Here is a 25,054-nt window from a genome sequence, read left to right as displayed (position 1 = left end):
GTTAATGAAATATAGCTGCTGATGCTTCATGTATTCCCGGCTTCCCCTCGGTACTCAGCAATTTAACTTTCCCTGCTTTAAGTTCGGTTTCACGTAGGGGAGAGAAAAAAAACTGAATAGTTAATTTGTAGCGAATGACGCACTACAGCAGATGCTCCTCACTCTGTGCGCGCGGAAGTTTGTCAAACTATCTGTGAAGTGCCAGCAAAGCGTCCGTCTTACATAAGATGAGCAATATTCACAACCTGTGATTCAAAGACTGATAGAATAAAGACACTTTAAATGCTTTATTTAAAGTGTTCCAGCAGTCACAGTAAGGAGAACGTCCAGCCTGGACACTGACCCTGCTTAAAGAGAAACTCCGACCAAAAATTGAACTTTATCCCGATCAGTAGCTGATACCCCCTTTTACATGAGAAATCTATTCCTTTTCACAAACAGACCATCAGGGGCAGGGCCGGATTTCTGGCAAGGCAACAGAGGCCTTGGCCTAGGGCGCCAGAAATTAAGCTCTACTTGGGGCGGCTGAGGGTCAGAAAAGTATGTACAGGCAAGCAGAGAGAGACAACAATCGATCGCTACGCATTCATGCCCGCCCGCGGCTCTCCCAGCCACCAGTTTCAGCCTGCAGTGTCTCCTCCCCCCCTCCTCTGTGTGCTCGCTGAGTTACTATCCCATTCCTCAAACACATCCTCACAGCAGAGTCTGTTCTGTCCGCGGCCGCCCTGTATTAAAAGTTTGCAACATGTATTGGCTGGTAGTGGGTGGCCGCGGACAGGCTGGACTCACGTGCACCTTCTCCGAGAAGAGCCGGAATTCCCATCACTACTGCTTAGATGAATCAGAGTCCATCCAAGACTTTCAGCTGTCTGATCGCCCCTCTCCTTCAGCATTGCATGGATCAGAGGCAGAGCACAGCAGCCAATCGCTGCGCTCCAATGATGAGAGGCAACCAATAGCGCGGCTTGGGGGGAGTGGCTTGGTCAGCTCTATGATTTTAATTGGCTAGAAGTGACTTGTGGCGGCAAGGAGGACTGATCTGGTTTTAAAGAAAGATCCCGGCACCGGCAGCAGTAGTGATGGGAATTCCGGCTCTTCTCAGAGAATCGGCTCTTCTGAATCGGCTCCCAGTAAAGAGCCGGCTCTTACGGCTCTGAATCGGCTCTTCATTAAATATCACTAGACACCACTCAGAATCGAATTAAAAGCCCCGCCCCGTCTCCATGACAACTCCAGACTGCTTCTCTGACTGGTCCTGCTACTGCTCTGCTCCGCCCCAAACACTCCTACAAGCTGCAAGAGGAGGACTACATCTCCCAGAATGCCTCAGCGCCCTTTATTACGGAGCAAAGCAGAGCTAAAAGGGGCGGCTGAGGCATCGGCTCTTCTCAGAGTGAGCATCGGCTCCTCTGATTCACTTCAAAGAGCCGGCTCTTAGAGCCGGCTCGTTCGCGAACGACCCATCACTAGGCAGCAGGGGCTGAGGAGGATACTGTGCACGGACAGCCAGTCTCAGGCACCACGGAGCAGCTTGTCAGCAATCAATGCTGGTAAGCATTTAACAAGATTGATTAGGAGGACATGGGCGCCCACCCAGGGATCAGTGTCTAGGGAGCTATAGGGACAGAGCTGGATGGAGGTTTCACACTTTAGATGGCCATGCTGGGAAAATAAGTAAATAAACAGCCGCAATATACTGTCTATAGCTGACCTGGCAGCTGCAGTGCTTTGTCTCAGCATGGCTGAATTATTGCCTTTTTTTTGTCTCCATGTGAAAAGTCTCCTGTCCCCCACTTTTTCTTCTCTCTCTCTCTCTCTCTCTCTCTCTCTCTCTCTCTCTCTCTCTCTCTCTCTCTCTCTCTCTCTCCTCCTATCTTCTGCTCTCTCTCTTTCTCTCTCTCTCTCTCTCTCCTCCTATCTTCTGCTCTCTCTCTCTCTCTCTCTCTCTCTTCTCTCTCTCTCTCTCTCCTCCTATCTTCTGCTCTCTCTCTCTCTCTCTCTCTCTCTCTCTCTCTCTCTCTTTTCCTGCCTTGTAATGCCCCATTACCTTCTGTTTTGCTCCTCTTCCTTCCTGTCTCCCTTTTTCAATCAATTTTGTGCTTGGTGGAGAAGGAAACCTGTAGCAACAGCTAAGAAACTGCCCTGATATCTCCTCTGACTCTCTGTCCCCCTCCTCTCTACCACTGTCTCTGTGTCATTCTTTTTTTCTTTCACTCTCTCTTCCCTTTGCTAACCTCTTTTTGCCTAATTGTCCACTCTCTTGTACTTTTTGTAATCCTCCCTTCTCCTGTTCTCCTTTCTTCCCTGTCCTCCCCTATATTTCCCTTCACCTCATTTTCTCCACTTTTCAATTCACCCCTATCTCTTCCCACTCCTATCTTCCCTCTTCTCTGCGGCATTTAGAGCAAACCTATGATGAGGCTTGTGAGAGGCACATTTGAATACTTTCATCCAGAGGCGGGACAAGGTCCTCCAGCACCCAAGGCTGAGACACCAAAGTGTGCCCCTCCATCCCCCCCCCCCCCCCCCCCCCCCCAGCCGTCACACACTGATTGCTATTAGACTAAGAGGCGCCACAGGGCCCCCAACCCCCCCAACACCTTCATTTCTAGTTATCTGGCTTGCAGTCGTTGCCATGTATCCCCTTTTCTTATTTCTTTCTGCTTCAAACACAATTAGGAATGACAGCTAAATGAATTCTGCGCCCCCTCCGAACCCCGCGCCCTGAGGCTGGAGCCTCTCCAGCCTATGCCTCGGCCCGGCCCTGCTTTCATCAGGCGGAGGAAGCCTCTGGGTCCAAAAGATGATTTTCTTGTCCTGCAATGCCAGGCCGATCCAGCGCTGAGATCCTCAAAGTGCAGCCGCACTGCGTCTGCGCAGTAGAAAAAGCTGATCCTGACAGTGTTTGTGCTTCTGCGTATGTGCAGACGGTTCGCACTGACTTGTAATATAGTGTTGACATCTTATGTAGCCCTTTGCAGAGTCATGGTACTGATTGTCCTCAGAGAAGCTCACAACCTAATCCTACCGTAGTCATAGTCTAATGTCCTACCATATTATTATTATGTATTTATATAGCACTGACATCTTCTGCAGCACATTACAGAGTACATAGTCATGTCGCTAACTGTCCTCAGAGGAGCTCACAATCACAATCTAATCCTACCGTAGTCATGGTCTAATGTCCTACCATATTATTATTATGCATTTATATAGCACTGACATCTTCTGCAGCACTTTACAAAGTGCATAGCCATGTCACTGACTGTCCTCAGAGGAGCTCACAATCTAATCCTACCATAGTCATAACCTAATGTCCTACCATATTATTATTATGTATTTATATAGCACTGACATCTTCTGCAGCACATTACAGAGTACATAGTCATATCACTGACTGTCCTCAGAGGAGCTCACACTCTAATCCTACCATAGTCATAGTCTAATTTCCTACCATATTATTATTATGTATTTATATAGCACTGACATCTTCTGCAGCACATTACAGAGTAGATAGTCATGTCACTGACTGTCCTCAGAGGAGCTCACACTCTAATCCTGCCATAGCCATAGTCTAATGTCCTGCTATATTATTATTATGTATTTATATAGCACTGACATCTTCTGCTGCACATTACAGAGTACATAGTCATGTCACTGACTGTCCGCTCATATTTTACATGCATATACAAGTGTGTTTGAGGGGGGGGGGGGGGGGGGCGGTTATTGACCGTTGGCCTAGGGCACTAAGAGATACAAATCCGGCCCTGATCAGGGGGCGCAGTATGACTGATATTGTGGTGAAAGCCCTCCCACAAGTAACCCCTCCCACAAGAAAAGTTCAAACTTTTGTGGGAAATAGCTGTTTACAGCTGTTTCCAATTGCCAAAAACCATGCAGCAGCTACATCACCTGCCAACAGTAAAATGTTCGCTGGAGTTCCTCACATCTGTCAACGTGTGCCGGAGCAGTTTCCTGCACGCGTTATATGCCCTGTGGCATGTCGTCGGGAATCTGCGGTGCGACGCAACCAGCGGCGGTAGCTATTAATTGAACCCGACAGAGAACGCCAGCGTCCGGCGGATCGACGCTCCCAGGTGCGTCAGAACCGCAACGCACCGAACCGGAGCTTCGGGTGTGAAAGGTAAAGTGACAGTCTATTGACTTTCATTTTACCTTGGTTAACGCAAAGAACTGCCTTTGCGTTACAACGCAGTAAAGGGCTCTGGTGTGAAAGAGCCCTAAAGGACCACTATCGCGAGAAATTGTAACATTTAAAGAGAAACTCCGACCAAGAATTTAACTTTATCCCAATCAGTAGCTGATACCCCCTTTTACATGAGAAATCTATTCCTTTTCACAAACAGACCATCAGGGGGAGCTGTAGGACTGATATTGTGGTGAAACTCCTCCCACAAGTAACCCCTCCCTCAAGAAAAGTATGTACTTTTGGCAGTTTCCTGTCTGTAAAACCTTGCTGCATTGTGGGAAATAGCTGTTTACAGCTGTTTCCAACTGCCAAAAACCATGCAGCAGCTACATCACCTGCCAACAGTAAAAATGTTCACGGGAGTTCCTCTTTAAAATACATGTGAACACAGACAAATAAGAAGTATGTTTCTTCCAGACTAGCTTTAACCACCTCCCAAATCACCGCACATACCCGCTGTTCTGGCCGGTCACAACACTGCCCTATTGCCGCAGGCTCTTTTCTCTGCCGTCTCTGTGTCGGCAGAGTGCTGACAGCCACTTTTATTGGCTCCTGACGCTGTCTACGAATGGGAGCCAATATGATTGGCTCTCCGTGATCACGTGGTCAGGAGCCAATGAAAGCGGCTCCTGACCTGCTCACAGGGCTCTGCCATCTTATAGATGGCAGAGTGAGCGAATTGCGGCGGGTGCAGAGCAGCGGTATCAGCGGTAACGGCAGGGAAGCGCAATTCATTGCGACGTTGAATCTACGTCCAGTCAGAGCCGCAGCACCACCCGCTGGACGTAGATTCGTACTCCGTCGACCCGGAAACAGTGAAATAACTTCTCTCCTATGTTGCTGTCATTTACATTAGTTAGCAGAAATTTGACAGAACTGACAGTTTTTTTGACTAGCCCATTTCTTCATGGGGGATTCTCAGTATGTAATTTATTCTTTACAAAAGCACTCCCTGGAAAGGATCTATACAAAGATGCAGGCTGCCCCCACTGTTTGCACACTATTCTGACAGTTGGACTGAGCAACTGCTATTCACTAATTGCTTTTGAAAATAAAGAAAGCTATGAGAATTCCCATGAGGAAATGGGTTGGTCCAAACCTGTAAGACCTGTCATATTTCTACTACCTACTGTAAGTGACAGCAACATAGGAGAAAAGTAATTTTTAGCCCATGCATTTTTTATTGATGTGTTTTCATGTATTTTACATTTTAAAATTGTTGCCTATAGTGGTCCTTTAAAGGTGCGTACACATATGTCGTCCGTCAGGGATGGGGTTCTTGTCTGTAGCCAGATCATGGGGATCAATGGATACGTTGCTAGCTGACAAGTGCGAACAGCTAGGAGTGTGGTGAGGGCATGGTTAGAGGTGTGGCAAAGGCATGTCTGAAAAGTGGCAGGGGGCGTGTCTTACAGTGGTATCAAACTTCAACAGCAACTGGTCTGAGTGTATTAAGTGATAAAGATGCTAATCCTGCATTCAAAACTTGCAAAACTTTTTCTGCTGTTATGGTTTGGAGTTATCACATGCCAAACAGTGCCAAAGAGTTGAATGTTGGGAGTTCTTTTTATCTATAATATATTCCTCCTCTTCCATGTATTTCCCTGCCTAGCTCCTTATCAGAAACACCCTCTGATTACTTGTGTTTACAAGCAAGGCTGAGGTGACTCAGTGATTGGATGTGTTAATTTAAAAAAAGACAGTGAGTTGTTAGTATACACCTCAGTGGGAGTGTCTGAAGCCTTTGGGAGGAGGGCAGCTAATGAATACACAAAGAGCAAGAGAAGGGAGGGGGAAAACAAGAGTTAGGGAGGATATGATGTCAGCATTAGCTTGGCAAGATGGCCGCTGCCTAGAATAGGTTTTTCTGCTTTTCCTTTATAAAATTCACAGGAATCATTACGTGGATAACACAATTAAGTAGAAGTAGTATTTATCTACATATATGTGTGTTTTTTATTTCTAGGTTAGCATGGGTGCCGCTTGTTCTTTAAAGGACTTCCGAGCCCAAAATTAATAAAATCACACTATACCTTTTTTTTTGCAGAATCCACGGAGGACGTCCTGCCCGTCCTCCGCTCTGTTCCGCCATCAATGCACGTCTTATTGTTCCCCTACGGCTCGGCCCGACCCCACCGAACGGGTCGCATGGATGCCACCTCTAATATGGCCGCCGCCTTGCTCCGCGGCTGCGCAGTACGCTTTGTCGCTAGCGCGACTGCGCAGCCTATTGCCCGCCTCCTGCCGCGTACTAGGTCCCGGCATGCTCCCCAAGCGTACGTCGGGCGGGCGCACACAGGCTGCGCAGTCGCGCTAGCGACAAAGCGTACTGCGCAGCCGCGGCGCAAGGCGGCGGCCATATTAGAGGTGGGCATCCGTGCGACCCGTTCGGTGGGGTCGGGCCGAGCCGTAGGGGAACGATAAGACCTGCATTGATGGCGGAACGGAGCGGAGGACGGGCAGGACATCCTCCGTGGATTCTGCAAAAAAAAGGTATAGTGTGATTTTATTAATTTTGGCCTCGGAAGTCCTTTAACCACTTCCGGATTCTCGGAGCGTATATACACGCCCCTGAATCCTGAAGTGTATTCCATGGAAACGGCCGCTCGTACGAGCGGCCGTTCCATGTCAGTTCCCGGAGGGTGTCTCCGTGAACACCCTGCGAGCCGATCGGCGGCTCGCAGGGTAAATGTAAACACACGGGGAAGACCTTCCCCGGTGTTTACATGTATACGGCGCTGCTGCGCAGCAGCGCCGTAGAGGAGATCGGTGATCCCCGGCCTCTGATTGGCCGGGGATCACCGGCATCTGATAGGCTAAAGCCTATCCCATCAGGCGCAGGACGGATTTCCGTCCTGCGCCGCTCACAGGGGGAGGGAGAGGGAGGGAAGGGGAAGGAGGCCAGGAAGCGCTGCGGAGGGGGGCTTTGAAGAGCCCCCCCCCCCCCGCAAGCGCAAGCAGCCGGCGGCGATCAGACCCCCCCAGCAGGACATCCCCCTAGTGGGGAAAAAGGGGGGAAGTCTGATCGGCCTGGCTGCTAGCTGATCTGTGCTGTGGGCTGGAGAGCCCACGCAGCACAGATCAGCACAAAATAGCGTGGTAGGGAAGTGGTTAAAGTGATCCGCTTTCTCATCTCTAAATCTTGGAAGGTATGCTTATTTTATGTGACCAGGGCAGATGAGAACACAGGAGGTTCCCTTCAAATTCCCAGTAGTTGGAGCAGGAAAAAATGGCGCATGCGGCAAGTGGGCACCACCATAGGTGCCAATACAAAATAGTGTGCTTTTTTTGGGCTCCAGAGCGGAAATCTGAACGCCTGATATATAGCACTTACACAGCGCCCGCTATATATCAGGCATTGCGAATGCCCAAATGCTGCTATTTGGCAGACGCATATTTAACTTTTTATCGCACCCACCATTCCTGCTGTGGGGGGTGGGTGGGTTTGCAACGCTAGTTAGGTCGTTTGTGCGGGGTCGGTAGGTTAGTTTTAGGCAATAGGTAGGTTGTTTGTACAAGTAGGGAGGTAGGTAGGGGAGGCATGTGGCCGGGGGCATAATATGGGGCACTAGGGTGAGAGACCCAATCAGAGTTTCATTATGTGGCCACATGATTTGCAGTCACACCACTGAATCACAAATCATACATTCTAGCAAGGTGATTTAGAAACGTACAGACAATGGTAGGATCACTCACGCTAAGCATGTCGTTAAGGCGGACCTGAACTTAGAACTTCCTCTCTGCTTTAAAAGATAAGCAACAGCATAATAACCGTTAAAGAAAAACATGTCTTTGTTACAGCTGAGACAAAGCCTGCAATAAATCTGCAGTGTGTCAACTTCCTAGCAGAAGTAGGGTTAACATCTTGGGCTCGATTCACAAAGCGGTGATAACTCAGTTATCACGCCTAAAAGACTTTAGGCATGATAAGCTTTGCACCGCTGAGTTAGCACCGGTTTGTGCTCTTTATTGCGCGCAAAGTCCCGCGCAAAGTTTTGAGCGCGCAATCGCGCAACTCCGCGCGCAGCGCCCATAGGGTTTAATGGGCACATCGCGCGCACTGCACCGTGCGCCGCGTGATTGCGCGCGCAAAGCTTTGCGCGTGGAAAATTTGCGTGAGTTTCTTCTTATCATGCCTAAACTGAGTTTAGGCGTGATAAAGGGCTTTTCACTGGTGTGCAAACACTTTGCACCGCTTTGTGAATCAGGCCCCTAGTGTTTACAAATGAGCTGCTCTGCCAAGGCATCCAGCTGACATATCTGAGAGATCAAATTACACTTGTGATTAGTCACAGATGAGGGGGAATTAGATTAGGTTAAACTCTCTAAATACATACAGGGTGCATTTCTCTGTGTTTTTCTTCTGTCCTGTACAAGTGTTCAGGTCCACATTAATACATTTCAATAAAAATAGATACATAAATAAAGAAAAGTACTCAGTGCAGTCTTGTTGTTTAATCTCCAAAGCCTGATCTGAATACTGCAATGTGTGCTTAGACATACCTGCTGTGCCTTACAATACCCCCCCCCCCCCCTCCCTCCCCCCGAGATGTATACGCAGCGGCTAGTGCGAGATACAGCAAGGAACGCTCTGCAAAGGCTTCCTGCTGCATTAACATGCAGAGGCTTTCACAAGCGGATGCAGTCAAGAGATCAGATAAAGATTATCTCTGCAGGAATAAACAGGATGAACGCATCCAATAAGCCTTTCTCACAATAGTGTAAATAATAAAATTACTAAGTCGTTCATATTCCAGCTCCGTTCAATCACTCGCTCTTCTTAAAGCAAACCTTAAGCAAAAATAAACTTTATGGTGCAATGAATTGTATGTGTAGTACGGATAATGTATAGAACATTAGTAGCAAAGAAAAGTGCCTCCTATTTTTATTTTCAGTTATAAAGCATTTTTTATAACACTGCATCCTACTGTCACAGTTGCAGTTTTAAAACCACGCTCTGTCTTTTAAGCTATACAACAAAGCAGAAATAATGATCCTTTGAACTTTCCTGCAGTAAAACATTTTATCAAGCTGTCTCTCACTGTTTCTTGGCTGTTTAAGTGTTTCAGAAAATAGGACTGTATGTATTCCACCCAGTGGATGGTATAGCTCAGAGAAGCTCTTTTGCATAGATAACAACTGATGATTTTTTACCTCTTCCTGTACTGGAAAATAATATGAGACTCTCGTATTTGCTACTAATGTTCTATTTCTTAGCTGTACAAGCCCTACTCCATAGAGCCAAATTAATCCATGCCATGCACTGATGAGGATCAAACAATCCGAAACAGTCTGTATGCCTGTTGGATTATTATGGCTCTGTACAAATTAACAAGCTGACACATCATTGCATTCTAGCGGTTCTGGAGGTGTGTTTAGCTTCTATGGGCAACAATGCTTAATTTGCATATGTCCAACCTGAATTATCGCAAATTCTTTCTGTTTTAAGAAAGCAAACGTTTGTTTTTCTTAGCTGTACAACACATACAATTCATTATCTGATACGTTTATTTTCTCTTCTGGTTTTCTTTATTTTTAAATAATGTATTATTATTATTACACATACTTTGTCCAAGAAATACATTGACATTTCTAGTCTGGAACATATTGCTTTACAGTAAGAGTGATTAAAATTTGGAATGTATTGCCATAGAAAGTAGTAATGGGCAAATTCTATACCTGCATTTAAGAGAATCTCCTTTGCTTGCAATTTCGGCCTGCCCACTCAACCGAAACGGCTCTCACCAAAGTGGTCAATGACCTTGCCTTAGCTAAAGCTGAAGGTAAATACACCATTCTCCTCCTCCTTGACCTTTCAGCAGCTTTTGATACAGTAGATCATCCCCTACTCCTCCAGTCCCTCCAATCCATGGGCATTCACGATCTCGCCCTGACCTGGCTTTCATCCTACCTCTCCAACCGCTCCTTCACGACCTCCTTCAATGAGTCCTCGTCCACCCCCAACCACCTCTCAGTGGGAGTCCCCCAAGGCTCGGTCCTTGGCCCCCTACTGTTCTCCCTATACACATCCTCCATTGGCAAGGTTCTCTCCTCCATGGGTTTTAACTATCATCTGTATGCAGATGACACCCAAATCTATCTCCACACCCCTGACATATCCACCACTACCATGGACAAGGTCTCCTCCTGCCTATCTGCCATCCAGGGCCGGCCCGCTCATGAGGCGGGGTGAAACTTTTGCCTCAGGCGGCAAAATTCCAGGGGCGGCACCCGCCCGTCCGTGGGTGCGGGGAGCCGGCCGCCGAGCTGGAGGGGTAGCTGGCAGGACGGGGGTATTGGGCCTAGCGGCGGAGAGGGGGGTCGGACCCCCCCTTCCTCGCCTGGGTCCCTCGTGCTCCGCTCCCCTCCAGCCTTAAATACAAGCAGCCGCTATGTGTAAGAGGCACGGGCGGGTAGGACTCACCTCTTCCTCGTTCCAAGCGTGCGCTCCACTGACGTCACTTCCTGCAGCGTTGCAGGAAGTGACGTCAGTGGAACGCACGCTTGGAAGAGGTGAGTCCTACCCACCCGTGCCTCTTACACATAGCGGCTGCTTGTATTTAAGGCTGGAGGGGAGCGGAGCACGGGGGACCCAGGCGAGGGAGGGGGGGGTACGACCCCCTCCCCGCCGCTAGGCCCAATACCCCAATCCTGCCAGCTACAGCTTGTGTCTGACCTACAAATCCATCCACAAAACCTGTCCAAACTACATTTCTGATCTTACTCAGAGATACACACCAAACCGCTCACTCCGCTCCTCCAATGAACTTCGCCTGACCGTCCCCCGCATCACCCAGTCCCATGCACGCCTCCAAGACTTCTCAAGAGCCGCTCCGGACCGACACTATGGAACTCCCTACCTCCACCCATTAGGGCAGCCCCCTCCTTCAACACCTTCAAGAAGGCCCTCAAAACTCACCTTTTCACTCTTGCCTACCACCCCTCACAATTGCTCTAAACCCACAGCCGAACTCTGGTCCCCTACCTCTCGTGTCTCTACCTCTCCCTCTAGATTGTAAGCCTTTGGGCAGGGTTCTCACTCCTTTTGTGTCCTACCTGATCATGCACTTCTATTACTGTGCACCCATGCTATGCATTTGAGTGAACCTAACTTGCCTAACTCCACGCTCCCATCCAGTGACTGACTAAGCATTACCTTGTACTAATACTGTGCTGTGTGATCTGGTTTTCTTGTATTCCTGTATTGTCATATTGCTGTTTGTCACCCCTAAATATTGTCTGTAACCTAAATTAATGTCCAGCGCTGCGTAATATGTTGGCGCTTTATAAATACAACAAATAAATAAATAAATAATGAGAGACATTCATGGCTACAATTACTAGGTAATGCCCAGTGATGTTGATCCAGGGATTTTATCTGATTGCCAGTCGGGAAGGATTTTTTTCCCTTTTGGGGCTAATTGGACCATGCCTTGTGAGGGCTCGTTTCTACTAGTGCGGCGTGCGTCTCGTAGACGCGCGCCGGCACTGAGCGGGTGGGCGGAATCGCAGGCGAATCCCATGAGCACGGCTATGGGAATCGCAGCCTCCGCCGCGAACTCTGTAGGGGGTTCCGGCCGAATCGCTACTGCAAGCGATTCGGCTGGCGGCGCAGTTATCCTTTATGGCAGGGTTTCCCCGCGCGATTTGCCTGCGGGGAAACTCTGCGGATTCGCGGCCGTTTCCGCGAGAGTGGAAACGGGCCCTAAGGGTTTTTCCCCTTCCTCTGGATCAACAGGGATATGTGAGGGAGCAGGCTGGTGTTGTACCTTTTTTTCTAGTTGAACTTGATAGAAGGATGTTTTTTTTATCAACCCAAATTGCAATTATGTAACAATGTAAAGACACAAAAAACAATGCTGTAAAGTGAAACTTGCTCGCTCCCAGTGGCATAGCTAAGGAGCTGTGGGCCCCGATGCAAGTTTTACATTGGGGCCCCCCAAGCACTCTATACATAATTGATACGGCGCAGCAAAACCTGCCAATGGCAACTACAGTGTCAGAAGTGTAAGAAGCGGATGGGGAAACGTTTGTTAATGATTACCACTATTCAAAATATCTATAGAAGTGATTATTATGAGCACAGGACCAATAGAGAGCTAATACTGTAGTTGAGGGAGGACTCTTCGGGGCCCCTCTGGCCCAAGGGCCCCGATGCGGTCGCAACCTCTGCAACCCCTATTGCTACGCCCCTCCTAACTCCCTAGCTGTCATGATGATCAGAGCTCTCCGATGGGATGCAAAGGATGCCGGCTTGCATGCAAATGTTACGGGAAAAAAATGCAACTTAGATTTGAGACATGCAAATTGGCGCGAATTCCCGGCTGCAAACAGTTCGCACTCAATTTAGGTCAGCATTATTTGCATCTCACTGACCATCCGTAATGATGATCCTTACGGCTTTTAGAATAACCGTGTTGAAGACCATCAAAGGAGTTCACTTACAAACTGTAGGGGATCTAAATAAAACTGCAAATTCTAGGGAGACAAATGGATGTTTAATAGCAGGGCAGCAATTGCTCCCAGACCCCGAGCTGTCTGCGACCCCTCCCCAATTGCTCTCCTTTGTACATCTCCTCACTACAGTAAACAGATACTAACCCAATTGCAATCTCCTCACATTCACCTATACAGATTTCACCCCTCCTCTGGAATCCCCTGCCACAACACATCCGTCGCTCTCCAACCTTTGATATCCTAGAACGCTTCCTCAAAACTCCCATTTTCCGACAAGCATACGCTCTACCTTAGGTCACTCTCCCTTCGAGCTCTGGCCAAGTTGCACTCCTACTATATAAGATAACCTAAAAACACACAACCTCTATGGTATGTTTATTGTATACTATCCCACCTCTTGTTCCCCTCTATTCCTTTAGATTGCAAGCTTGCAAGGGCAGAGCTCTCTCCCCTTTTGTGTCTTGGATTTTGTTATCTATATATATAATAGACTAAGTGCCTCAACCTTCAAACAAGAAGAAGAAGCACTTTGCATGAGAAAATGTATGCGTGCTCAAACACCAAGTTTAAGGCCTCTTTTCCACGGACTGTTGAGCTGTGTGTTCAGCAAGCAGTTATCAGGCAGCAGTGAGCAGATACCAGGCAGCAACAAGCAGTTACCAGGCAGCAGCAAGCAGTTATCAGCTACATGCTACATTAGCACTATCCGGCTTAGTGCACACCAGAGCGGTTCGGCAGCATTTTGCGATCCACTTGCGGCTGCGGATACGCTTGGGTAATGTATTTCAATGGGCTGGTGCACACCAGAGCGGGAGGCGTTTTGCTGAAACGCATACTACCGAGGTGAGGCATTTTTTGGATTGCGGAGGCGTTTCTGCCTCCAATGTAAAGTATAGGAAAAACGCAAACCGCTCTGAAAAACGGCAGTTCAGAGCGGTTTTGCAGGCGTTTTTGTTACAGAAGCTGTTCAGTAACAGCTTTACTGTAACAATATATGAAATCTACTACACCAAAAACGCTTTACAAAACCGCAAAATGCTAGGTGAAATGCTACAGAAAAATAAGAAAAAGCGTTTCAAAATCTGCTAGCATTTTGCGGATCTGCTAGCAGTTTTTGGTGTGCTCCAGGCCTCCAGGAGCGCCACGGGGAGGATTCCCAAATGCCCCCTTTTTATACAACTGGGGGGACCGCAGGGTCCCAGGCTCTCTCACTGCCTGGAAACCACAGCGGCACCCCGGAGGGGGAGGCTGGGTGGTGTGGACGACCCCCCCCAAGTGTGGCCAGCGCCGGGGAGAGCCGTCTGCACCCACCTCCCAATATTAAAAACAGGCACTTACCTTAACGTCCATTGCGTTCTGCTACATGCGCATTAATTTGGGGGCACCACATGAGAAAGGAGAGAAGCATGGGTCACCCCGAGCTTTAGAACTCAGGGCTGGCTCACATACAGCACTCCAGAGGGGGCGGGGAGGACAGGCGCACTCACTCCAGGGTTCACACCACCGGAGCAAGCCATCCACCACCTGCCTCCAAAGGATACAAACTGCACAAAATGCTTTCCATGAGAAAATTAATGCGCATGTAGCAGAACCCAATGGACGTTAAGGTAAGTGGCTGTTTTTAATATTAGGAGGTGGGTGCGGACGGCTCTCCCCAGCGCTGGCCACGCTTGGGGGGGGGGCGGCTGCGCCACCCAGCCTCCCACTCCGGGGTGGCGCTGTGGTTCCCAGGCAGGGAGAGAGCACTTTGCAGTATTGGTTTTTTGACCCTGCATAGTTTGGCATGCGAAAGCAAATGCATATTTGCATGAGCATTGCCTCATGAATAGCCAATAAGGCCAGATTTGGAAAGCCAGACTTGCTAGGGTTAAACTTGGTGTTTGAGCACGTAAAATTTTTCTCATGGAAAGCATTTTTTGCAGTTGTATCCTTTGGAGGCAGGTGGTGGATGGCTTGCTCTGGTGGTGTGAGCCCTGGAGTGAGTTGTCTGCGCCTGTCCTCCCCCCACCCCGGAGTGTTGTATGTGAGCCAGCCCTGAGCTCTAAAGCTCGGGGTGACCCATGCTTCACTCCTTTCTCATGTGGTGCCCCTAAGTTAATGTGCATGTTGCAGAACGCAATGGACGTTAAGGTAAGTGCCTGTTTTTAATATTGGGAGGTGGGTGCGGATGGCTCTCCCCGGCGCTGACCACACTTGGGGGGGGGGTGCAGCTGCGCCACCCAGCCCCCCCCTCCGGGGTGCCGCTGTGGTTCCCAGACAGTGAGAGAGCCTAGGACCCCGCAGTTCCCCGGTTGTATGGGGGCATTCGGAATCCTCCCCGTGGCGCTCCTGGATATTGCTAATGTAGCATGATAATACTCGCAGGGCGATCGCTTTGCGGTATTGGTTTTTGGACCCTGCATAGTTTGGCATGCGAAAGCAAATGCATATTTGCATGAGCATTGCCTCATGAATAGCCAATTAGGCCGGATTTGCAAAGCCAGACTTGCTAGGGTAAACTTGGTGTTTGAGCACGCATACATTTTCTCATGGAAAGCCTACTTCTTCTTGCTTCCAGGTTGAGGCATGTACTCTATTAGATAGATAGATGCGGCGTATGCTACGACGCGGGTTGGCTAGTATGTTTTATTAATCATGTTACTTTTGTCATAGTTATTACCAATTCTCTATTTTATATCAATTCTGTATTTTGTTACCAATTCTGTAATGTGTATATACCATTGTCTGCATTATTATGTACCCCATGTTTGTTTCTAGTGATGATAGTAATTAGCTATTTATGATTATGTGAAATGTTGCATACATTTTCGTAATTATGCCTACACGTAATTACGATTTGTAAATTCGATTGACGTTGTATAATCATTCGTAATTTCGAGTACATTTTTGCATAATTTTTGTGTCATTTCGTGTCGACTTTAGCGGTGACCAGCAAAGCTCACACACAATTTGTCACAAAAATTGATACATAGCACAAGTTAAAAAAAAATTATCAAAAAGACATTGTAGTTTTTGAGAAAATCGACTTTAACCGGTTCAGCACCGCAGTCCGAAAATCTCATGCATCCGAGCAACGTTCACCTCCCATTCATTTGCCTATAACTTTATTGCTACTTATCACAATGAATTGATCTATATCTTGTTTTTTCCGCCACTAATTAGGCTTTCTTTGGGTGCTACATTTTGCTAAGAATTATTTTTTTCTAAATCCATTTTAACAGGAAGATTTAGAAAGAAATTTAAAAAATTCATTATTTCTCAGTTTTTGGCCATTATAGTTTGAAATTAATATAAGCTACCGTAATTAAAACTCATGTATTTTATTTACCCATCTGTCCCGGTTATTACACCGTTTAAATGATGTCCCTATCACAATTTATGGTGCCGATACTTCATTTAGAAATAAAAGTGCATTTTTTCAATTTGTGTCCATCACTATTTATAAGCTTATAATTTTAAATAATATAATAGCATACTCTCTTGACATGCATATTTAAAAAGTTCAAACCCTTGGGTAACTATTTATGTTGTTTTTGTTTTTTTTTATTTGTATTTTTTTGTATTTTTTTTTAATAAAATATGTATGTGGGTAATTTTTGGTGTGGGAGGGAAACTCCTAATTTTAAATGTAAAATAATAGAATTGTTTTATTAAAAGTGTATGTGGGTGCAGTTTATTATTTGGCCACAAGATGGCCACAGTAAAAAAAAGTCCTGGATGCGAACAATCTCGCATCCAGGAACTAAAGTTCACGGAGAAGTTTCCTGGGGGGCAGAAATACCGCGCTCTCTCACTAGAAATCGTTGGTTTTTCTGCGGGGAAATTAGATTGGTGAATGAGAATTATATTCCCATTCACTGATCGGGGGGCTAGCAGCGGGTGGCAAGTTGCGTGTGAGGGAGCGCGCCCGATCGCGCGCACCATGCGGCAGAAGCAGCAGTGCCTATCTGGACGAAGAAGCTCGTCCAGATAGGCCGAACTGGTTAAATATGCAAAGGAAAAATGTTTTTTAAACTCCAGAAAATGACAGTTTACGTGCAAAATGAATTACGATTTTCCCTGAAACTTTCCACTGCAATTTCATATTGTAATTGTGAATTTCGATGCAAAATTACGTCTATGCGAAATCTGTGCTCAGCACTTTTTCTTACTTTGTACAGCGCCGTGGAATATGTTGGCACTTTATAAATCAATAATAATAATAATAATAAAACATATTAGCAAGAAGTTTTAAATCAGGATGATACCATTTATTGGCTAACTAAAAATGAATAAAAATAAGCAAGCTTTCGGCCTTGCAGCCTTCGTCTGGCTTATATCCTGTTAGTTTGCAGGCTGGTGGTACAGACAGCTATATACATGCAACATCAAAAGGGAAAACAGATATTTTTTTCAAGCATAAATACATGTCATTAAGATGCCTTAATTCAAACAGACCATCTAAATGGGGTTAGAGGTTGTTAGCTAAGATAAGGATCCTTGTTTAACACCTGCTCACAGACCTGGGAGTTGGACTGACACAGAGGTATCGTAAATTCTTAGTTCACAAGTTCAGCTAGAATGGCTAAGAAAGTTCAAATATCGTCAGCCTCATACCAATATAAAAAGTTGTCCTTATTCAAACCGTTCTGCACAGCTTTGAACCAATTTATAAATTTTGTTTCTGCTATTAATCGATCATTTGACGTTTTGAAGCCGCCCTTCAGGGCAGTGACACGAAGATCATCCATGCTGGTCCAACAGTCACTCAATTCCTCTTTCTTCTTCAATTTTTCCCTCTTTCAGGACTCATGTACAGGTCTATGTAAATATATGTATTTTATCAGAGGCGCTAAGATTTCATTGAGAACACATGAGTTGATTGTACTCCCTTTTAATTGCCTGATGAAGTGGGATATGCCCACGAAACACGTTGCATCCACACGGGGTATGTAAATAAATCGTTTATTTGTTGAATTAAGCAACAGCCTTTTTTATGTCTACCTTGGGGAGGTAAGTCCACAACTAACCCCCCATTGTTCTCTTTTAAAACATTTTACCTTCCTGTTTTTATACTTCTGGCGCCTCTGTACAGCTGTATAAACATTTCACGGTTTAGGTTGCCTGATGAGTTTGAAAGTGCATTTCCTCCAGTCCCACCTGGACTACTTTCATAGCTCCCAAATGCCCCTGTTTTGCAGGGACTGTCCCTCTTTGGGAACTCAATCTCTCTGTCCCTCTTTCTTCTTCATGTTTCCCTCTTTCAGGACTCATGTACAGATCTATGTAAATATACAGTATGTATTTTATCTAAGGCAGGGGTCTCAAACTCGCGGCCCGAGGGCCATTTGCGGCCCTCGATACAATATTTTGTGGCCCGCGCCAGCAAAAGCTTCCTTATAGTTGCTTTAGTGCTCCCAAGTAATCCGCCGCATTCCCGCAACTAAACAAGGGCTGCAGATCCCCCAAATCGCCCAGGGGGATATCTGCCGGCATTTCCTGGAAGGGGCAGAGCTTTCAGCTTCAGCTCTGCCCCTCCTGACGTCAATCGCAGCACAGATCGCCGCCTCTCCCCGCCCCTCTCTGTGAAGGAAGAGTGAGAGGGGCGGGCAGAGGCGACGCCGCGATTGACGTCAGGAGGGGCAGAGCTGAAGCTGAAAGCTCTGCCCCTTCCAGGAAATGCTAGCGGATTGCCCCTTGGGCGATTTGGGGGCTCTGCAGCCCTCGTTTTGCAGCGGGGACACGGCGGATTACTTGTAATGGGAGCACTGAAGCAAACTATAAGGTAAAATAGGCAAAATAGTTTGCTTCAGTGTGAATTTGATTTTTGAAATAAAAATCAATGCAAGGGACATGGGGGGGGGGGGGGGGTTCGACTGGGAGCTGCTGATTGTGAAATCCCTTATGCGGCCCAGCCTCATCCTGACTTTGCCACCTGTGGCCCCCAGGTAAATTGAGTTTGAGACCCCTGATCTAAGGGAATATGTGCTTAAAGCTAATAGTAATCAGCATTTAAAAAAAAAAAAGAAAAAGACATATACGTGTTCTCAAAGTAATTGCAAAGCAGCTTTTGTCATTTTCGCTCCCGCGCCTCTGGATCCGTTAATTCTGGCCATAGATCGGTGCCTGTTTCAACCAATATGGCAGCCGACCTTTACATTTCTTTCCGGGTCACCAGATTTCAAGATCTCTCAAGCACGGGTAGACTCGCGCGAGAGACAGAGATTTTGAGCGCGCAGGCATGGGCCCGTGTGCGTGCGCATGCATATAGAAGAATTATTGAATAACTCTACTCATACCTTCTTTTGCGAGTAACTATTCATGCTTTGCTACAGCGCTGAATATGCGCGCTCTGAGTCAAGAGCAGGGAGTCGCACATAATCGGGATCGTGGCTCAGAGGGCCGGGGTAAGGGGCGGAGATGGCCAGGCCTGACAGAGGAGTGACAGAGCGGTGGAAATAAACTCTGCCTCCTCCCAATAGCCAGATATTCGACCGAAATGGTCAAACTTTTAAAACGGCAATTTCAGGTGCCAGGCTGCAGCCAGTGAAAGGAAAAGCGGATGAAGCAGCATAGCACACTAAAAGGTAACTGGTCCTCTATGGAAAAAACAACAAAAAAATCGGTTCCCATTCTCTTTAATTGACTCTAATCTAATAAGACTTTAATTGACTATCTCATGCTTTAAATTGATGTATTTTGTTATTTTATTTAATGTTAAAGAGAATCTGTATTGTTAAAATCGCACAAAAGTAAACATACCAGTGCGTTAGGGGACATCTCCTATTACCCTCTGTCACAATTTCGCCGCTCCCCGCCGCATTAAAAGTGGTTAAAAACAGTTTTAAAAAGTTTGTTTATAAACAAACAAAATGGCCACCAAAACAGGAAGTAGGTTGATGTACAGTATGTCCACACATAGAAAATACATCCATACACAAGCAGGCTGTATACAGCCTTCCTTTTGAATCTCAAGAGATCATTTGTGTGTTTCTTTCCCCCTGTTCTCATGCACTGAAGTTTCAGGCTGCTTGTTTCTTCCTGCAAACAGCTTTGCCCTTGTCTGTAATTCTTCAGTATGTGAAAGCCCAGCCAGCTCAGAGGACGATTTATCCAGCTTGTAAAAGATAAGAGAGAAGCGAGAAGCTGCCCTAATCTAAATAATACACAGGCAGTGTGCATAGAGGGGCCTGGAAGGGGGAGTTCATAGCAGAACCACAACACTGAAGAACTTGGCAGCCTTCCAGACACAGGCCGACAAGTCTGACAGGGGAAAGATACATTGATTTATTACAGAGACAGTGATAGTATAAAGTGTTGAAGTAAGCCAGAACACATTAGAATAGCTTTTGGAACTTGTAGGATGATTAAAAACAGGATGCAATTTTTGTTACGGAGTCTCTTTAATATGAAGGACAATGAACCAGGATAGAAAGGACCAGTGTGGTTTGAATAAAAAAACCAACATATTTTTCTTGTGAAATCTTTATGGCATGCGTGACTAATAGGGATGGTTGGAAATGCCAATTTCCGTTTCTGCCGAAAATCAGCTTTCCGCCATTCTCAATTACCACTATCGCTACCGATTCCGCTTTCTGCTAACGATTTCCGCATTCCAATGCGGATTTTTGCTGTAATTTCCGCAGAATTTAACACTGATTTTCTCAAAAACTTCAAGGTCTATATGAAATATTTTTTCCCCTCTTGTTCCCACTTGTCTGCTTAACATTCCCTGAAAGTTGGGTGTTTATAGCACCTATGGGGACTTTGCTGTTAACCTCTAAAGTCGGCATAAAGGATGGTCGTAGTCAGCCAACTTCGCTACGCTGGAACTACAGGTAGTTTTACGCAATTACGCTTCGCCAAACTACGGCTTCAAAATCAAATATTCGCTTTGTATGAATTTCATAGACTACGTGTTAAAATACGCAATTACACGAAAACTACGTAATGCGAAACGTAGTGTATGCGGATGCTTATGTCGTCATGCAGACAATTTTACGCATTCATTTCTCTTTAAATGCTTATACCGGGACCTCTTCTATGCATACATTCCCATTACTAATACGTAAATTTGTAAGCATACAGCCGCACGCGGGAAATTACACGCAAGTAACGCATTCGTAGTTCACTATGCAATACACATGTTAACTACGTATAGTGGGCATAAGCTAGCGGTGCTTCGCTACGCGTAAATTCGTAAGCATAGTTTTGAAACTTCACCTATGAACTATGATGCGTAGATGCGAACTACGATGCGTAAATTTGCACTGGCGTAGTTTCTGCTCATCCCTAAAATACTGCATATCAGTTCAGTAATGCAAATTTTCTGCATTTTACATTACAGTCAACAGTGGACAACTTTGGCAGTTAATAGCAAAGCCCCCGTAGGTTCTACAAACACCAAATTTTCAGGGTATGTTGTTAAGCAGAAAAGTGAAAAAAAGAGAAAAAAAATTCAAAAAGACCTTGTGGTTTTTGAGAAAATCGATGTTAAAATCAGCAGAAATTACCGCGAAAACCCGCTTTGGAAACGCTATGCTGTATGATGCCGTCTTTAGAGGTTCATAGCAAATCCCCCATAAGTGCTAGAAACACCACATTTTCAGGGAATGTTAAGCAGAAAAGTAGAAACAAGAAGAAAAAAAATATTTCAAAAATGCCTTGTCATTTTTAAGAAAATTGATGTTAAATTTGGCAAAAATTTCCGTGATTTCCGCGAAAATTTCTGCAAAAATCTGCCTACCACACTTGCATTACCGATTTCCGAATTTCAATCAGGAAATGCAATTTCCGATCAGAAATGCGGAAATTGCTAGGGGCATCCCTAGTAACTAAGGGTGTGCCAGGGGCGTGGTTAGGGGTGTGCCAGGGGTGTGGTTATGGGTGTGGCAGGGGCGTTGTTGCTGAAGTGTCCCTCTTTCTTATCAATAAGTTAGGAAGTACAGTATGTAAATTGAAAATGAAAATTTGGGAGCATTAAAGAGATGGAAAGGAGATACCAGGGAAATGGAGCCTTACAATGATGGCAGACTACTGCTGGGTGCTTCAGAGAGACATTCCAGATCATAGGCAAACGCAGGGGGGATTACAGCTGCCCAGAATCCCCCCTCAGAGCAGGGCCAGTGCAGTGTCTGGGACAGGCACTGTAACGATTGATGTCAGCAACAGCTTTTCTGATTACTGGTGATCTGCAGTATCACCAATAATACAGATGCTATATCTGATTATATGGTGATCTGCAGAATCACCAATAATGCTGATATAGCGTCACCAAGGTACTTGATATGTGTAGGGTGTTTGGTGCAACAGTAATACAAAGAGCACAGGCAAAAGATCAGGATCCCCTGAGGAGCAGGAGACTCTGACTGCATCAAAGTAATTCACAAGAATGATACAGATACTACTGCAGCCGAGGATCTCAAATGCTAGGAGATCACGGTCTGCAAGGAGATTGAATCACCTGGGTGTGAGAGGTGATTCAGACCTTACTGCAGAAGTATATTCCCGAGGAGCGGGAATAACAAGAACCCATCAGCCTGGGATAGACCCAGTGCTGAGGGTAGAGTAGTCAGGCAGGCAGATTCGGTAACACACGGACAGAGGCAGTACAGGAGCAAGAGGCAAGATCAGAGTAGTGTCACAGGCAGAGTTCGGCAACTAGATCAGATAGGCAACGGCACAGAATCAGAAGACAGGAGAGTAGTCAGGCAAGCAAGAGGTCATAACAAATAATACAGTTCAATAGTACTTTAAGCTATCAAGGAATCTGACTAAGTGTGGATCCCCAGCTCCTGCTGGTTCTAGCACACTGTGGGATCTGACTGTGGGATCTGAGAGCTAACACATATAGGACTCGATTCACAAAGCGGTGCTAACTGTTAGCACGCCTGTGAAAACCCCCTTAGCAAGTCTATACGAGCTCTTCGCGCGTAAAACTTTATGCGCATAAAACTTTACGCGCGTAAAAATTTACGCGCGTACTGCACAGAGCGCAGGGCGCTCCGCGCGAAGTGCCCATTAAAGCCTATGGGACTTAGCACGCGCATAGGACTTTGCGCGCAAAACTTTGCGCACAAAACTTTGTGCACGATCTGATTGAGAAATCTGGTGCTAACCTACTTAGCACCCTGGTTAGCACGTCTAAAGACTTTAGACGTGCTAAGTAGGTTAGCACCGCTTTGTGAATCAAGCCCATAGTATTCGCAACAGCAGACAAGGATCAACTGACAGGCAAGGTCTATATATACTTGGAGCACTCCTTAGCTCCGCCCCATTCACTCAACCAATCAGAAGGGTGGCCGGAGTCAGCGGATCGGCTGGTCAGCTGACTGCCCTTCTACTTGCATAAAGGTCCCGTCGCCTTGCGCGCGCGTGCGCGTGACCCTCAGCCTCTGTGTGTCAGAGAGACTATGCACAACGTCAGAATGTGAATGTGTGTTAAAGGCTGCCGGCTGGGTTGCGGGAACCGCCGCCATGTCGCCGGCCGCGGCGGCGGTGTTCCTGCTGCCCTGCGACACAGGCGCTGTGCTGGGAAATGACTGTGCGGTTGAAACTGCCGGCTGAGATGCAGAGACCGCCGCCATGTTGCTTACTGCGGGGGCGGTACTTCTGCTAGCCCTTACAGGCACAAGTTGAGACACCTTGATATCTGCAGGCATCCTGCAGCTCACAGCACTGCCCCCTTTCTTTCCCTGCTACATTTAACTTTGGATGTAGCAGCAGGGTATGTACAGAGTATGGAGCAGCAGTGTGTGTACAGAGCATGGAGCAGGTCTGAGGAACTTAAAGGGCAACTGAAGTTAGAGAGATGTGGAGATATGTATTTATTTTTAAGCAATACCAGTTGTCTGGTTATCCTGCTGATCCTCTGCCTCTAATATTTTAGCCATAGCCCCTGAACAAGCATGTAGCAGATCAGGTGTTTCTGACATTATTGTCAGATCTGACAAGATTAGCTGCATGCTTGTTTCTGGTGTGGTTCAGACACTATTGTAGCCAAATAGATCAGCAGGACAGCCAGGCAACTGGTATTGTTTAAAAGGAGAAAAATATGGCAGCCACCATATCACTCTCACTTCAGTTCCCCTTTAACAGAGTCAGGTGAGAGCACAGCCCCGTGCCCTGCTGTGTGAATGCTTCACTTTCCCCTTCATTACCAATGTTGGCTGTCCTCATTATTATCTGTATCCAAACTGCTCCTGATCAATCCCGTTGTCGGTCGGTGGGACAGACAAAAAATTACATTATGTGTACCCAGCATGATGTCCTACCATATTATTATACTGTATTGTGTGTGTGGCTGAGGGAGACATTTCAGGAATCCCCCCCCCCCCCCTTGAAAATCCAGGGTTTGTCCCTGCAGATGATACAAGCGTAAAAGCAACAAGAGGAGTCTCACAGGGAAGAAGAATCGAGTTTAGTGTGTGTAGGTGAACTCACTTCAGTTCAAATAAGGATTTTCGTGAAAAAATTGTAATGAAACTTTAATTTTATAGGCCTATTTCCATTTATTTTGAGGTTTTGCCTTAGCTAACATAGTTACATAAATTGTCAGGAAACGTGATGTCCAATGACAAAATGGAGGTCATTTTCGCATTCAGCACACCAAAAAACATAAAGAGTACGTGGAATGACCAAAACAGCTCTCAACATTTTTTTTCTTGCAGACCTGCAGGGGCGTGGCTAGCCCTAAAGATCAGTGGCACGTGCCCCGGATATCCCCCAGACAGAGTCAGCTGTGTTGCCTCAATGGCGGGCATGCTGGGAGCTGTGGTGCATCAAACGGAGGTATGCTGGGTGCTGTGGTTCCTCTATGTGGGCATGCAAGGAGCTTGTGGTTCTTCTATGTGGGCATGCTGGGAGTTGTGCCTAAATAGGAGGCCCGTGGGAGCATGGGAGGTGGTCCACCAAAAGATCAGGGAATGCTATAGGGGAACAGCCAGATAAACTGCAATTTTTTTTTCTTGTATTAATGGAGAGGGGGCTTCATCCAACATTTTGCTGGGCAGGCCTACTTAGACCTCTGTTAAGTTTATGTAAATTTGACACCACCCATGTCCACACCCACATTCTGATGCATGATCACACCCATTTTCCGGCTGGGGTGCCCAAAAAAACGCCCCTGCAGACCTGTGTCATTTGCCAATGGACAGACAACAGCTATAGAATTGTAAAACACTCACGATAAACAGATGACATGACGGTTGCTGCAGCTGCTGCCTTATATTCTGGCGCTCATCGCAGCGGTATTGCCGCAATCGATAAATCATATATTTTCTTTTCTATTGTCTTACACAGGGCCCAACTCACAGCAATGGGAACTTTTCTTAATCAGCCCTCCGTGAAGTCCCTGAAATCATTCCGTCATCAAACGTTTGTCTCGAAGCCCCCAAAGCGGAGTGAATA

The 25,054-nt window shown here is 46.5% G+C and overlaps 1 long non-coding RNA gene across 1 annotated transcript; it reads left to right on the top strand.

The window, feature by feature from the left end:
- The first annotated feature begins 1,277 nt into the window (after positions 1-1,277).
- Positions 1,278-25,054, top strand: LOC137517884 (uncharacterized). Its single transcript, XR_011020706.1, has 3 exons — positions 1,278-1,550; positions 24,316-24,436; positions 24,947-25,054. It is a non-coding gene; the product is annotated as an uncharacterized lncRNA (long non-coding RNA).

Source organism: Hyperolius riggenbachi, chromosome 5, assembly GCF_040937935.1.
Source record: "Hyperolius riggenbachi isolate aHypRig1 chromosome 5, aHypRig1.pri, whole genome shotgun sequence".
Classification (NCBI taxonomy): Eukaryota; Metazoa; Chordata; class Amphibia; order Anura; family Hyperoliidae; genus Hyperolius; species Hyperolius riggenbachi.
Note: the sequence above shows the minus strand (reverse complement) of the source record. Positions and strands in the feature narration are given on the sequence as shown.